The sequence below is a fragment of the Epinephelus lanceolatus genome, chromosome 4, assembly GCF_041903045.1.
Source record: "Epinephelus lanceolatus isolate andai-2023 chromosome 4, ASM4190304v1, whole genome shotgun sequence".
NCBI classification, from domain to species: domain Eukaryota; kingdom Metazoa; phylum Chordata; class Actinopteri; order Perciformes; family Serranidae; genus Epinephelus; species Epinephelus lanceolatus.
Genome location: NC_135737.1, coordinates 12,951,848 through 12,965,219, shown reverse-complemented (window position 1 = coordinate 12,965,219; position 13,372 = coordinate 12,951,848). Strand labels below are relative to the sequence as shown.

General features: G+C 45.3%; 7 non-coding genes and 2 pseudogenes across 7 annotated transcripts; all 9 read right to left on the bottom strand.

Moving 5' to 3' along the window:
* Positions 1–69: 69 nt before the first annotated feature.
* LOC144462957 (U1 spliceosomal RNA) lies at positions 70–233 on the bottom strand. Its single transcript, XR_013491100.1, has one exon. It is a non-coding gene; the product is annotated as a U1 spliceosomal RNA (small nuclear RNA).
* A 981-nt stretch (positions 234–1,214) lies between these two features.
* LOC144463259 (U2 spliceosomal RNA) lies at positions 1,215–1,405 on the bottom strand. The gene has a single exon (XR_013491400.1). It is a non-coding gene; the product is annotated as a U2 spliceosomal RNA (small nuclear RNA).
* A 719-nt stretch (positions 1,406–2,124) lies between these two features.
* LOC144462956 (U1 spliceosomal RNA) lies at positions 2,125–2,288 on the bottom strand. The gene has a single exon (XR_013491099.1). It is a non-coding gene; the product is annotated as a U1 spliceosomal RNA (small nuclear RNA).
* A 981-nt stretch (positions 2,289–3,269) lies between these two features.
* On the bottom strand, positions 3,270–3,445 carry LOC144462896 (U2 spliceosomal RNA; annotated as a pseudogene).
* A 271-nt stretch (positions 3,446–3,716) lies between these two features.
* LOC144462840 (uncharacterized) lies at positions 3,717–8,354 on the bottom strand (annotated as a pseudogene).
* A 1,384-nt stretch (positions 8,355–9,738) lies between these two features.
* On the bottom strand, positions 9,739–9,902 carry LOC144463092 (U1 spliceosomal RNA). The gene has a single exon (XR_013491234.1). It is a non-coding gene; the product is annotated as a U1 spliceosomal RNA (small nuclear RNA).
* Positions 9,903–10,883: 981 nt separating this feature from the next.
* On the bottom strand, positions 10,884–11,074 carry LOC144463160 (U2 spliceosomal RNA). Its single transcript, XR_013491300.1, has one exon. It is a non-coding gene; the product is annotated as a U2 spliceosomal RNA (small nuclear RNA).
* A 719-nt stretch (positions 11,075–11,793) lies between these two features.
* LOC144463069 (U1 spliceosomal RNA) lies at positions 11,794–11,957 on the bottom strand. Its single transcript, XR_013491211.1, has one exon. It is a non-coding gene; the product is annotated as a U1 spliceosomal RNA (small nuclear RNA).
* A 981-nt stretch (positions 11,958–12,938) lies between these two features.
* On the bottom strand, positions 12,939–13,129 carry LOC144463258 (U2 spliceosomal RNA). The gene has a single exon (XR_013491399.1). It is a non-coding gene; the product is annotated as a U2 spliceosomal RNA (small nuclear RNA).
* Between the last annotated feature and the right edge of the window lie 243 nt (positions 13,130–13,372).

Genomic DNA, 13,372 nt, shown 5'->3' with positions numbered 1-13,372 from the left:
GCGTTTGATGCACGCGGTTCTCTAGTTCCATATGCTGCCACAGCTGTTGGTTGCATTAAACAAGCACATCAGGGGAGAGCGCGAACGCAGTCCCCCACTACCAGAAATTATGCAGTCGAGATTCCCACATTTGGGGAATTCGCAGAGGTCAGCTCAATCGGAGTGCAGTGACCGAGCCTCGCCCTGGGTGAACCACCTTCTTGATCATGGTATCTCCCCTGCCAGGTAAGTATGACTTGTACACCTCACACACAGGGGCCTCATTCACGGTCATACGATGATAGGTGATGGTGCTGGCAATGTATAGCAATGACCAGTCCAGAACCACACACTATAAAGGCTCTGATAATCTACAGAACGCTAATATACAAGAGACACTTTTGTAGTGAGACTGAACAAAACTTGCTCACATTTTACTTGAGAGAAATGGGCACATATCTCATCACGCCATGCTGTATATCCATAGTAAAAGCTAAGCTAACATGGCCAGGCTGTCCATTGATCGCCAATAAATGAGGCAAAAACCTAAGTGAGTTCACACCAGACAAAGATAAATGACACTGCAATCAAGTGTTGTTTGATCTGCATTTAAAAGAAAAAAGTCAGCGGAAAGACTAAAAAACAGGCCTGTCTCCTCACATTAGAGACACGGCGTGATCCGCCCGCTGCTGCCACCTATTGGTCTGGAGTGTGAACAACACTTTGTTAAAAATATATCCACATGCTTCTCTGTTTGAAACTAAAGGAAAGAAGAAAATAATATTATAAATAAAAGCGCAACCATATGAAGAGTGTTTGCCTTTCTTTTGACATATCGGCACAGACCCGACTGTGGCAAACAGCGGCAGAAATTATGCAGAGTGGATTTTCACGTTGGGGGAATGGATCTATTCATCTGACTGAACTGGCAGCTAGTGGTCTCACTCAACAGGTACCGGTTCAATTCATTTTACAGTGAGATGCATGTAACAGGTCCTCAAAAGGAAAGTGCCAGACAGTGGCGAAAAGTTCAAACACGGCCAAAGTTCCAAAAAGAGAAGTTGGGCAAGTGTGTAAATGATGCCATAGCGCATGACTATTAGAAATGCGCACCTGGTAGAGGGGCTCAGTCAACACATACGCAATTTGCACGCTAGCATGGCGAAAACAAGAAATCAAGGCGAGGGCACATTAGAGACACGTCCTACGTGGTCTGTTTTCAACACGTTGAGGGAGGGGGGTGCACCGTTTCTGGAAGTGCTGCAATACCAGGTCGATGCGTGGAGTGGACGGGGCAAGCCCCTTTTCCATCTCCCTCTTCCAAAAAGCAATTTAATATATGGTCCCCGGGTAGGGGACGTATCAGATATTAAACTGATAAGAACAGATACTACACTTGATCTTAGCCAAAAGGCCGAGAAGCGATACTGACTGCTGAGTGAAGTGGGAGACTCAGTCTCCTCATTGTGACTCTAGCTTGCGGGTTCAATATGATTTCGATCGCTACAAAAACACACGGCAGACTGTGAACGTGAAGTTCGATGTTTTATGACTGATGGGCAACACAAATATGCATCCGATCGCAGACTTTTATTACAAAAGGTTATGGGAGTTAACGCGGGCCGAAAAGTGATACTGCCAATGGGTCAGCGGAAAAGGAGGGAGTCACAGCACGGTCTCTCGCGCCGACTGGTCGTAATCTGCTGTGTTTTTTTCGGCATGTTGTCAACCTTCAGAAGATTTCAAAACATAGAGTGCATCCATCATAAATATCTGCAAACTAAAGTAAACAATTTAAGATTTGTCTCTACTCGTTGACTGTCTTTATATTAACAACGGAGAGCCGCTGCCACTGTGACTTGACGCGTTTCACTGAAAAATGCCCCACTTTTAATACGGTGGGCGGGGGCATCAGTTGCAACCCACATATTATTCTAAATGACTGAGTGTGAGGATATAACAATATCATAGGAGCTTCTTTTGCTTCTTCAGTAGTGGCACAGATGTGAAGTGATGCGGTACCGACTTGCACTGACACAACGGGCAAGGGCAAAGCCTGTGATTGAGCGTGAAATGGCGTTTGATGCACGCGGTTCTCTAGTGCCATATGCTGCCACAGCTGTTGGTTGCATTAAACAAGCACATCAGGGGAGAGCGCGAACGCAGTCCCCCACTACCAGAAATTATGCAGTCGAGATTCCCACATTTGGGGAATTCGCAGAGGTCAGCTCAATCGGAGTGCAGTGACCGAGCCTCGCCCTGGGTGAACCACCTTCTTGATCATGGTATCTCCCCTGCCAGGTAAGTATGACTTGTACACCTCACACACAGGGGCCTCATTCACGGTCATACGATGATAGGTGATGGTGCTGGCAATGTATAGCAATGACCAGTCCAGAACCACACACTATAAAGGCTCTGATAATCTACAGAACGCTAATATACAAGAGACACTTTTGTAGTGAGACTGAACAAAACTTGTTCACATTTTACTTGAGAGAAATGGGCACATATCTCATCACGCCATGCTGTATATCCATAGTAAAAGCTAAGCTAACATGGCCAGGCTGTCCATTGATCGCCAATAAATGAGGCAAAAACCTAAGTGAGTTCACACCAGACAAAGATAAATGACACTGCAATCAAGTGTTGTTTGATCTGCATTTAAAAGAAAAAAGTCAGCGGAAAGACTAAAAAACAGGCCTGTCTCCTCACATTAGAGACACGGCGTGATCCGCCCGCTGCTGCCACCTATTGGTCTGGAGTGTGAACAACACTTTGTTAAAAATATATCCACATGCTTCTCTGTTTGAAACTAAAGGAAAGAAGAAAATAATATTATAAATAAAAGCGCAACCATATGAAGAGTGTTTGCCTTTCTTTTGACATATCGGCACAGACCCGACTGTGGCAAACAGCGGCAGAAATTATGCAGAGTGGATTTTCACGTTGGGGGAATGGATCTATTCATCTGACTGAACTGGCAGCTAGTGGTCTCACTCAACAGGTACCGGTTCAATTCATTTTACAGTGAGATGCATGTAACAGGTCCTCAAAAGGAAAGTGCCAGACAGTGGCGAAAAGTTCAAACACGGCCAAAGTTCCAAAAAGAGAAGTTGGGCAAGTGTGTAAATGATGCCATAGCGCATGACTATTAGAAATGCGCACCTGGTAGAGGGGCTCAGTCAACACATACGCAATTTGCACGCTAGCATGGCGAAAACAAGAAATCAAGGCGAGGGCACATTAGAGACACGTCCTACGTGGTCTGTTTTCAACACGTTGAGGGAGGGGGGTGCACCGTTTCTGGAAGTGCTGCAATACCAGGTCGATGCGTGGAGTGGACGGGGCAAGCCCCTTTTCCATCTCCCTGTTCCAAAAAGCAATTTAATATATGGTCCCCAGGTAGGGGACGTATCAGATATTAAACTGATAAGAACAGATTTTTCTTTTGAAAATTTTTTATTGACACTTATATCAGACGTTTTACATAAACCTTCAAATGTTTAAAGCATACAATTTTAAGTTATAAAAGTGACAAAACAATGATAAATAATGTAATCTGTAAAAAACCAAGCTTAAACGATTAAAAAAAAAAATCTTTTAAGAAATATTACAGATAAAATTGTCACAAGTTAAAGGTTTACATAAAAGCGTTTCTTCAATGAATGTCCAATGTGTCGAGTGTCCACAATAAAAGTCTGTAAAGGGGAGTGCAAAAGTTAAAATGTCTTCTGTCCTTTGCAGTGCAGGAGCGGAAAGAATCCCTACCAAGGGTAACTCATTCCGCTCCCCCAAACAGTTTGGTCTCTCGGGATCCTGTCCTGGTGCTCAGAGGAGATCCCCACCCTGAAGCTCCTTCCCACCTGCCTCACCCGGAGAGTCAGGCCGCTGCTGCTTTGACCTTTTCCTGTGTAGCTCCGACTCCTTCATCCGAATGGGCACGGAGGCGATTCTTCTTTGTGGCTGCGTCCTAGGCCTGCCACCTGCAGCTTCGGCCTCTTTGACCATTGCTGCGGCCATTCGGATCGCAGCCGCGGGGGGGATCTGCATGTGCTTTCTTGCCAGCAAGTTTCTGGAGGTCCATATGGCGTATTTGATGGCGGCCAGGGTGAGCCACTGTTTGGCGAAGTCACAGGTTGGAATGTGTTCTTGGCTCACCCCATACATTACCAACGGTGCTGTGAGGACCTCCCTTGCTGGCAAGTACGGGAATTTTAAGGAGTCGGCTGTTGCCCACTGGTCTACGGCAGCACTGCACTCCCAGAGCAAGTGCCTCACCGACTCAGGCGCGCCACAACCTGGTCGAGGACACGTTGGGTGCGCTGACATGCCCCGGGAGTGCATCACGGCCCTGACTGGGAGGATCTCATGAGCCACCATCCATGACAGGTCCCGGAGTCTGTTTGGGAGAGCGGAATGGTTCACGTTGCGCCAAACTGATGATGGCTCGCCAAATGTGAGCCAGCGCACTGGACTCACTGGTTCCCGCTCCTGCACAACAGAGATAAGAGAGCGTTGGTTAGATAAAATTTGCAACTCCTCCTGCTCAAGATTAAAACAACATAGAAAGGACTGGATAACAGCATAAGCTGGTGGTAAGTTAAAGGACACAGGCACTTTAAGATCACTGGTTAAAATCTTGATTTTCCTGAGGTAGGTCCCCATCCAGAACCGTGTAATTGCTGCTGTCTTGGGGTTTCTGGATGGGGCTGTAGCGGCTGTGATATGAAGTGTGGTGTATCTGCTTCCTAAAAACAAGTGTAGGTCCGGCACTGCTTTTCCTCCTTTTTCTTTTGGCTTCTTCATGATGTCCCTCTTTAGTCGTTCCCACTTTGACCCCCACAGGAAATAAAAAATGGCACGCTCAAGGTCCAATATTGCTTTTCTAGGTGGGATAAAAACAGAACTGGTAAGTAAAAGCAAAGGTAAAATCACTGCTTTGATGATTAAAACCTTTCCTTCCATCGTCAGTCCCCTAAGTCTCCAGTACCCCAGTCTCTGCCTAACTTTCCCTACCATGTCTGGCCAATTAGTTTCCCCTCCCCCCTCCCTATCAAATTTGACCCCGAGTATCCTCTGGTCAGTCTGGGTCACAGTCAGGGGGAGTCTTGTCATCTCAGTCATTTCCCAGGGTCCATAAAACTGGGCTTGGGTCTTGCTCCTGTTAAGCTTTGACCCAGAAGCCCGTCCAAACCAGTCAGTCAAGTCAAGTGTCCTGTTGACAGATAAAAGGTCAGTGCATAAGATATTAATGTCGTCCATATATAAAATGCATTTTGTGTCCAGTCCCCCGCTCCCTGGTACTCTAACCCCAGTGATTCGTTTGTCCCTTCTCAAGATCTGTGCCAGTGGTTCGATACAAGTAACATAGAGGAGGGCAGATAACGGACATCCCTGACGGACGCCGCAGTTTATATTCACTGCTTTTGTCAGATGCCCATTAACAACGAATTTGCTGGTAATGCCCCGGTACAGCAACCCCACCCAAGCTATAAACCTCTCTGGAAACCCCATTTTTTGCAGTACCTGGAAAAGGTACTGGTGCGAGACCCGATCAAAGGCTTTCTCAAAGTCTAAATTTAGAACTACTAGCCGGATGTTTCTGTCTCTCACATAACAGATGGTGTCTCGGATCAGTAGGAGGCTGTCGGTGATCCTCCTCCCCGGTATGGCACAGGCTTGATCCGGGTGAATCAAGTCATCTACAAACAAAGTCATTCGAGATGATAAGAGTTTGCTAAAAAGTTTACAGTCCAGATTTAAAAGCGTTATAGGTCTCCAGTTCTTCAAGTCAGTCTTGTCTTTGTCTTTGTGGAGTAGGGTTACTATCCCTATTCTAAAACTGTCAGGAAGTCGGTCGAGTCTTTCAAAATCCATAAAAACAGCAAGTAAGTCAGGTGCTAAAATGTCCCAAAAAGTCAAGTAAAATTCCAAGGGAAGCCCGTCTTGTCCTGGTGACTTTCCTGTTTTAAAGCTCTTAAGACCTTTGTTCAACTCTAAAAGTGTAAAATCTTGGGTTAAAAGCACACTGTCCTCAACTCTGTGTTCAATGAATTTTAAAACTTCAGTTATGGTGTCCGTTTCCACAGGTTTTTCACTGTATAGTTCTTTATAAAATGTTTCTATAGTTGTTTTAATTTCTCCTGTTGTTTCCGCTGTGCACCCATTTTCTGTCTTTAGTTTTAAAATGTTTCCCCCTTTATTTACAATTTTCTTAAAAAAATATCTTGTGCACTTCTCCCCTTCCTCTATCTCCCTTTCCCTGCTTCTTAAAATGACACCTTTGCTTTTGATTTCTGCTAATATCGACATCTCTGTTTTAACTTGTTTTATTTCTTCATTAAAATCCATCCCTTGTAGGTTTAGGTTAAAATATCTCTGGAGTCGTTTTTGCAGTCCCAACATGCGTCTGTCGTCCCTATCTTTTTTCTTCTTACCTGCCTGTCTAAAGAAAGTCTGGGTCCGTCCCTTAACCATTTCCCACCAGTGTGCACGTGTATCGTAAAAGTCTTGAAGGGTCTGCCACTCACTGTACTGCTCCCTATACTGCCTAACTAACTCCCTATCTTCTAAAAGGGAGCAGTTGAGTTTCCACAGACCACTTCCTGAAGTCACACCAGAAGGTAGTGATAGGGTGCAGGATAGCATTGCGTGATCGGAAAAGAACACCTGTGTTAATCTAGCATCGGTTGGTGGGCAATCACGGGATAAAATGTAATCTATGCGAGAGGCTCTGGTGCCATCACCACTGACCCAGGTGAAGCCCTCCTCTCTAGGATGCATGGTTTTAAAGCAGTCCAAGAGTTTAAAATCCCTGCATATGTCCTGTAATAAAACCGATGTTTTGTCAATTTTAAAATCTCCTCCTGCTCTTTTCCTATCGTTCCTGTTTAAAATACAATTAAGATCTCCCCCTACAACTAAAGGTGCCCTACCTAGCATGTGGGACTGCAAGTCTTTTAAAAGGTCATACCTGTCATTTTTTTCATTAAAACCATAAACATTTAAGACGTTAAAATCCTTTCCCATAAAAGTCAAGTGTGCTAAAAGTGCCCGACCGCTTCTCACCACAGTGCTGCCCTTCACCAAGACGAGAGGGTTTTTGATTAAAATGGCCACTCCGTCATTTTTATTTGCGTTGGATCCGCTCCAGATTGATGGATTTGGCCATAAGTCCTCCCACTCTCTATAGTGGTTTAAAAACGGTAGGCCACACTCCTGTATTAAAAACACATCTGACTTAAAAGTGTTAAGAAAGGATAAAACAGTCTGAGCTCTAACTCTCGACTTTACGCTTCTCACATTAATAGTTGAGAAGGTGAGAGTCATGAGTATGGTTAAAAATAACAAGTATGACATCCTAAAAGGCTAAAAGGTATTAAAAACAAGGACAGTTAATCACATTCATGTGAATGGAGTTCTTCCTTCACTTCTATGGGTGAAAAGTGAGGGGGGTGAACTCCATTTCCCTTTCGGACTCTTGGAGTTGGTCTCTGACGCAGGGTTGCGTTGAGTTTTGAGTCCTTAGGGGTTGATTGCAGAGCTATGGTTAAGAAAGAGGCCTCATTTGGAGAATCGGAAGGGAAGACTCTGGGTTCCTCCACAGATGAACTGTCTGAGTAGTCCCCAGCTCTTCCCTTCTTCTCTGTCACCGCAGGGGAGTCAGAGGACAATTCTGATATAGGCCTCTTGGCCTGCTGGGCATTGGGGAGGGTGGCATCCTCGCTATCAGTTTCCTGTTCGGTGCTAGTTCTGCCCTCTGCCTGCATCACCCCATCCTCTTCAACACTTTCCACTGGTGGGGCGATTGCAGGCCCCTCCCCTTCTCCCGCCTCACCTGATCCCTGCTCGCCAATCACAGGATTTGGCGGGAGATTTGAATTTTCCAGCCCAGCATCTTCAATTAGCTCTGTTAACTGTTCAACATTCTGTCCGTTTTCTGTTTGCTTTGTGGCTTTTACTTTGTTGGCAAAAGACTTGGGGCAGTCTCTGAAGAGGTGGTTAGTTTCTCCACAGAGATTGCACTTTCTGCTGTTGGTGCATTCCTGAAAAGTGTGTCCAATTTCTCTACATTTCCCACAAATGATCTGCTTGCATGCTTCTGCCAGGTGCCCATGTTCGCCACATTTGCGGCAGAGCTTGGGCTGGCCCTGGTAATGGATGTAGCCCCTGTTGTTACCCAGAACTATCATTGGTGGTAGCTGTTTCAGGCCCTGGAAGCCTTGGGGGTCCTGCCATTGCTGAATGGGGATCCTCCAAGCGCAATTCCAGATGCCATCCTCATCTCTCACCTTGGTAGCCTGGCCTTTCACAGTGCAGTATCTGCCCAGCCACAAACAAATATCGTCTGCATTCACTGTCTCATTGAACATTCTGACAATAACCGTTTTAGAGGCATTGTCAGTCAGTTTTTCAACAGTGAAAGCAGAAAACTGTGTCTTTTCATTTTCATATCGTGTCCAGAAATCTCTTAATGCAATTGCAGAATGAAAGCTCACGTCAAATCCTTTGTTGGACGGCAAAGTCACAATACAGTTTATGTCATCAGGCTTGAAGTTTAGGGTTCTCTGAATCAGTTTCCTTGAAAAATCAAGCCTTGACATAACCATGGGCTTTCCGTCAACCTCACTGAGTATAAAGCGGACACTGTGGTGCCTCCGCATGCCAGCATAGTTAGCCGACATGGTGGAGGCACCACACACTACAAATAAAAGACACTAAAACACTGTAAAATGCTACTTAAAATGGCTAAAGACAGGTAAAACAGTTCAATAAATAACTAATTAAGAAGCGCACTTGCCTTTTCCCTGTTGACCTGGTCTGGATGTTTCATGAACAGAGTACAGGCTAGCAATCCTCTGGGCCAATGTCTTCCTTTGTGTAAGTGTCTCAACTATTAATATCAGCTGAAATAATTTCCACAAAGAAAGAAGGTAATATATCCTCCAAACAGTGTATAAACCAATGCCACAGACAGGCAAGAGTTTTCCACAAACTGGAGGCGATCGCAGTCTTAGCCAAAAGGCCGAGAAGCGATACTGACTGCTGAGTGAAGTGGGAGACTCAGTCTCCTCATTGTGACTCTAGCTCGCGGGTTCAATATGATTTCGATCGCTACAAAAACACACGGCAGACTGTGAACGTGAAGTTCGATGTTTTATGACTGATGGGCAACACAAATATGCATCCGATCGCAGACTTTTATTACAAAAGGTTATGGGAGTTAACGCGGGCCGAAAAGTGATACTGCCAATGGGTCAGCGGAAAAGGAGGGAGTCACAGCACGGTCTCTCGCGCCGACTGGTCGTAATCTGCTGTGTTTTTTTCGGCATGTTGTCAACCTTCAGAAGATTTCAAAACATAGAGTGCATCCATCATAAATATCTGCAAACTAAAGTAAACAATTTAAGATTTGTCTCTACTCGTTGACTGTCTTTATATTAACAACGGAGAGCCGCTGCCACTGTGACTTGACGCGTTTCACTGAAAAATGCCCCACTTTTAATACGGTGGGCGGGGGCATCAGTTGCAACCCACATATTATTCTAAATGACTGAGTGTGAGGATATAACAATATCATAGGAGCTTCTTTTGCTTCTTCAGTAGTGGCACAGATGTGAAGTGATGCGGTACCGACTTGCACTGACACAACGGGCAAGGGCAAAGCCTGTGATTGAGCGTGAAATGGCGTTTGATGCACGCGGTTCTCTAGTGCCATATGCTGCCACAGCTGTTGGTTGCATTAAACAAGCACATCAGGGGAGAGCGCGAACGCAGTCCCCCACTACCAGAAATTATGCAGTCGAGATTCCCACATTTGGGGAATTGGCAGAGGTCAGCTCAATCGGAGTGCAGTGACCGAGCCTCGCCCTGGGTGAACCACCTTCTTGATCATGGTATCTCCCCTGCCAGGTAAGTATGACTTGTACACCTCACACACAGGGGCCTCATTCACGGTCATACGATGATAGGTGATGGTGCTGGCAATGTATAGCAATGACCAGTCCAGAACCACACACTATAAAGGCTCTGATAATCTACAGAACGCTAATATACAAGAGACACTTTTGTAGTGAGACTGAACAAAACTTGTTCACATTTTACTTGAGAGAAATGGGCACATATCTCATCACGCCATGCTGTATATCCATAGTAAAAGCTAAGCTAACATGGCCAGGCTGTCCATTGATCGCCAATAAATGAGGCAAAAACCTAAGTGAGTTCACACCAGACAAAGATAAATGACACTGCAATCAAGTGTTGTTTGATCTGCATTTAAAAGAAAAAAGTCAGCGGAAAGACTAAAAAACAGGCCTGTCTCCTCACATTAGAGACACGGCGTGATCCGCCCGCTGCTGCCACCTATTGGTCTGGAGTGTGAACAACACTTTGTTAAAAATATATCCACATGCTTCTCTGTTTGAAACTAAAGGAAAGAAGAAAATAATATTATAAATAAAAGCGCAACCATATGAAGAGTGTTTGCCTTTCTTTTGACATATCGGCACAGACCCGACTGTGGCAAACAGCGGCAGAAATTATGCAGAGTGGATTTTCACGTTGGGGGAATGGATCTATTCATCTGACTGAACTGGCAGCTAGTGGTCTCACTCAACAGGTACCGGTTCAATTCATTTTACAGTGAGATGCATGTAACAGGTCCTCAAAAGGAAAGTGCCAGACAGTGGCGAAAAGTTCAAACACGGCCAAAGTTCCAAAAAGAGAAGTTGGGCAAGTGTGTAAATGATGCCATAGCGCATGACTATTAGAAATGCGCACCTGGTAGAGGGGCTCAGTCAACACATACGCAATTTGCACGCTAGCATGGCGAAAACAAGAAATCAAGGCGAGGGCACATTAGAGACACGTCCTACGTGGTCTGTTTTCAACACGTTGAGGGAGGGGGGTGCACCGTTTCTGGAAGTGCTGCAATACCAGGTCGATGCGTGGAGTGGACGGGGCAAGCCCCTTTTCCATCTCCCTGTTCCAAAAAGCAATTTAATATATGGTCCCCAGGTAGGGGACGTATCAGATATTAAACTGATAAGAACAGATACTACACTTGATCTTAGCCAAAAGGCCGAGAAGCGATACTGACTGCTGAGTGAAGTGGGAGACTCAGTCTCCTCATTGTGACTCTAGCTCGCGGGTTCAATATGATTTCGATCGCTACAAAAACACACGGCAGACTGTGAACGTGAAGTTCGATGTTTTATGACTGATGGGCAACACAAATATGCATCCGATCGCAGACTTTTATTACAAAAGGTTATGGGAGTTAACGCGGGCCGAAAAGTGATACTGCCAATGGGTCAGCGGAAAAGGAGGGAGTCACAGCACGGTCTCTCGCGCCGACTGGTCGTAATCTGCTGTGTTTTTTTCGGCATGTTGTCAACCTTCAGAAGATTTCAAAACATAGAGTGCATCCATCATAAATATCTGCAAACTAAAGTAAACAATTTAAGATTTGTCTCTACTCGTTGACTGTCTTTATATTAACAACGGAGAGCCGCTGCCACTGTGACTTGACGCGTTTCACTGAAAAATGCCCCACTTTTAATACGGTGGGCGGGGGCATCAGTTGCAACCCACATATTATTCTAAATGACTGAGTGTGAGGATATAACAATATCATAGGAGCTTGTTTTGCTTCTTCAGTAGTGGCACAGATGTGAAGTGATGCGGTACCGACTTGCACTGACACAACGGGCAAGGGCAAAGCCTGTGATTGAGCGTGAAATGGCGTTTGATGCACGCGGTTCTCTAGTGCCATATGCTGCCACAGCTGTTGGTTGCATTAAACAAGCACATCAGGGGAGAGCGCGAACGCAGTCTCCCACTACCAGAAATTATGCAGTCGAGATTCCCACATTTGGGGAATTCGCAGAGGTCAGCTCAATCGGAGTGCAGTGACCGAGCCTCGCCCTGGGTGAACCACCTTCTTGATCATGGTATCTCCCCTGCCAGGTAAGTATGACTTGTACACCTCACACACAGGGGCCTCATTCACGGTCATACGATGATAGGTGATGGTGCTGGCAATGTATAGCAATGACCAGTCCAGAACCACACACTATAAAGGCTCTGATAATCTACAGAACGCTAATATACAAGAGACACTTTTGTAGTGAGACTGAACAAAACTTGCTCACATTTTACTTGAGAGAAATGGGCACATATCTCATCACGCCATGCTGTATATCCATAGTAAAAGCTAAGCTAACATGGCCAGGCTGTCCATTGATCGCCAATAAATGAGGCAAAAACCTAAGTGAGTTCACACCAGACAAAGATAAATGACACTGCAATCAAGTGTTGTTTGATCTGCATTTAAAAGAAAAAAGTCAGCGGAAAGACTAAAAAACAGGCCTGTCTCCTCACATTAGAGACACGGCGTGATCCGCCCGCTGCTGCCACCTATTGGTCTGGAGTGTGAACAACACTTTGTTAAAAATATATCCACATGCTTCTCTGTTTGAAACTAAAGGAAAGAAGAAAATAATATTATAAATAAAAGCGCAACCATATGAAGAGTGTTTGCCTTTCTTTTGACATATCGGCACAGACCCGACTGTGGCAAACAGCGGCAGAAATTATGCAGAGTGGATTTTCACGTTGGGGGAATGGATCTATTCATCTGACTGAACTGGCAGCTAGTGGTCTCACTCAACAGGTACCGGTTCAATTCATTTTACAGTGAGATGCATGTAACAGGTCCTCAAAAGGAAAGTGCCAGACAGTGGCGAAAAGTTCAAACACGGCCAAAGTTCCAAAAAGAGAAGTTGGGCAAGTGTGTAAATGATGCCATAGCGCATGACTATTAGAAATGCGCACCTGGTAGAGGGGCTCAGTCAACACATACGCAATTTGCACGCTAGCATGGCGAAAACAAGAAATCAAGGCGAGGGCACATTAGAGACACGTCCTACATGGTCTGTTTTCAACACGTTGAGGGAGGGGGGTGCACCGTTTCTGGAAGTGCTGCAATACCAGGTCGATGCGTGGAGTGGACGGGGCAAGCCCCTTTTCCATCTCCCTCTTCCAAAAAGCAATTTAATATATGGTCCCCGGGTAGGGGACGTATCAGATATTAAACTGATAAGAACAGATACTACACTTGATCTTAGCCAAAAGGCCGAGAAGCGATACTGACTGCTGAGTGAAGTGGGAGACTCAGTCTCCTCATTGTGACTCTAGCTCGCGGGTTCAATATGATTTCGATCGCTACAAAAACACACGGCAGACTGTGAACGTGAAGTTCGATGTTTTATGACTGATGGGCAACACAAATATGCATCCGATCGCAGACTTTTATTACAAAAGGTTATGGGAGTTAACGCGGGCCGAAAAGTGATACTGCCAATGGGTCAGCGGAAAAGGAGGGAGTCAC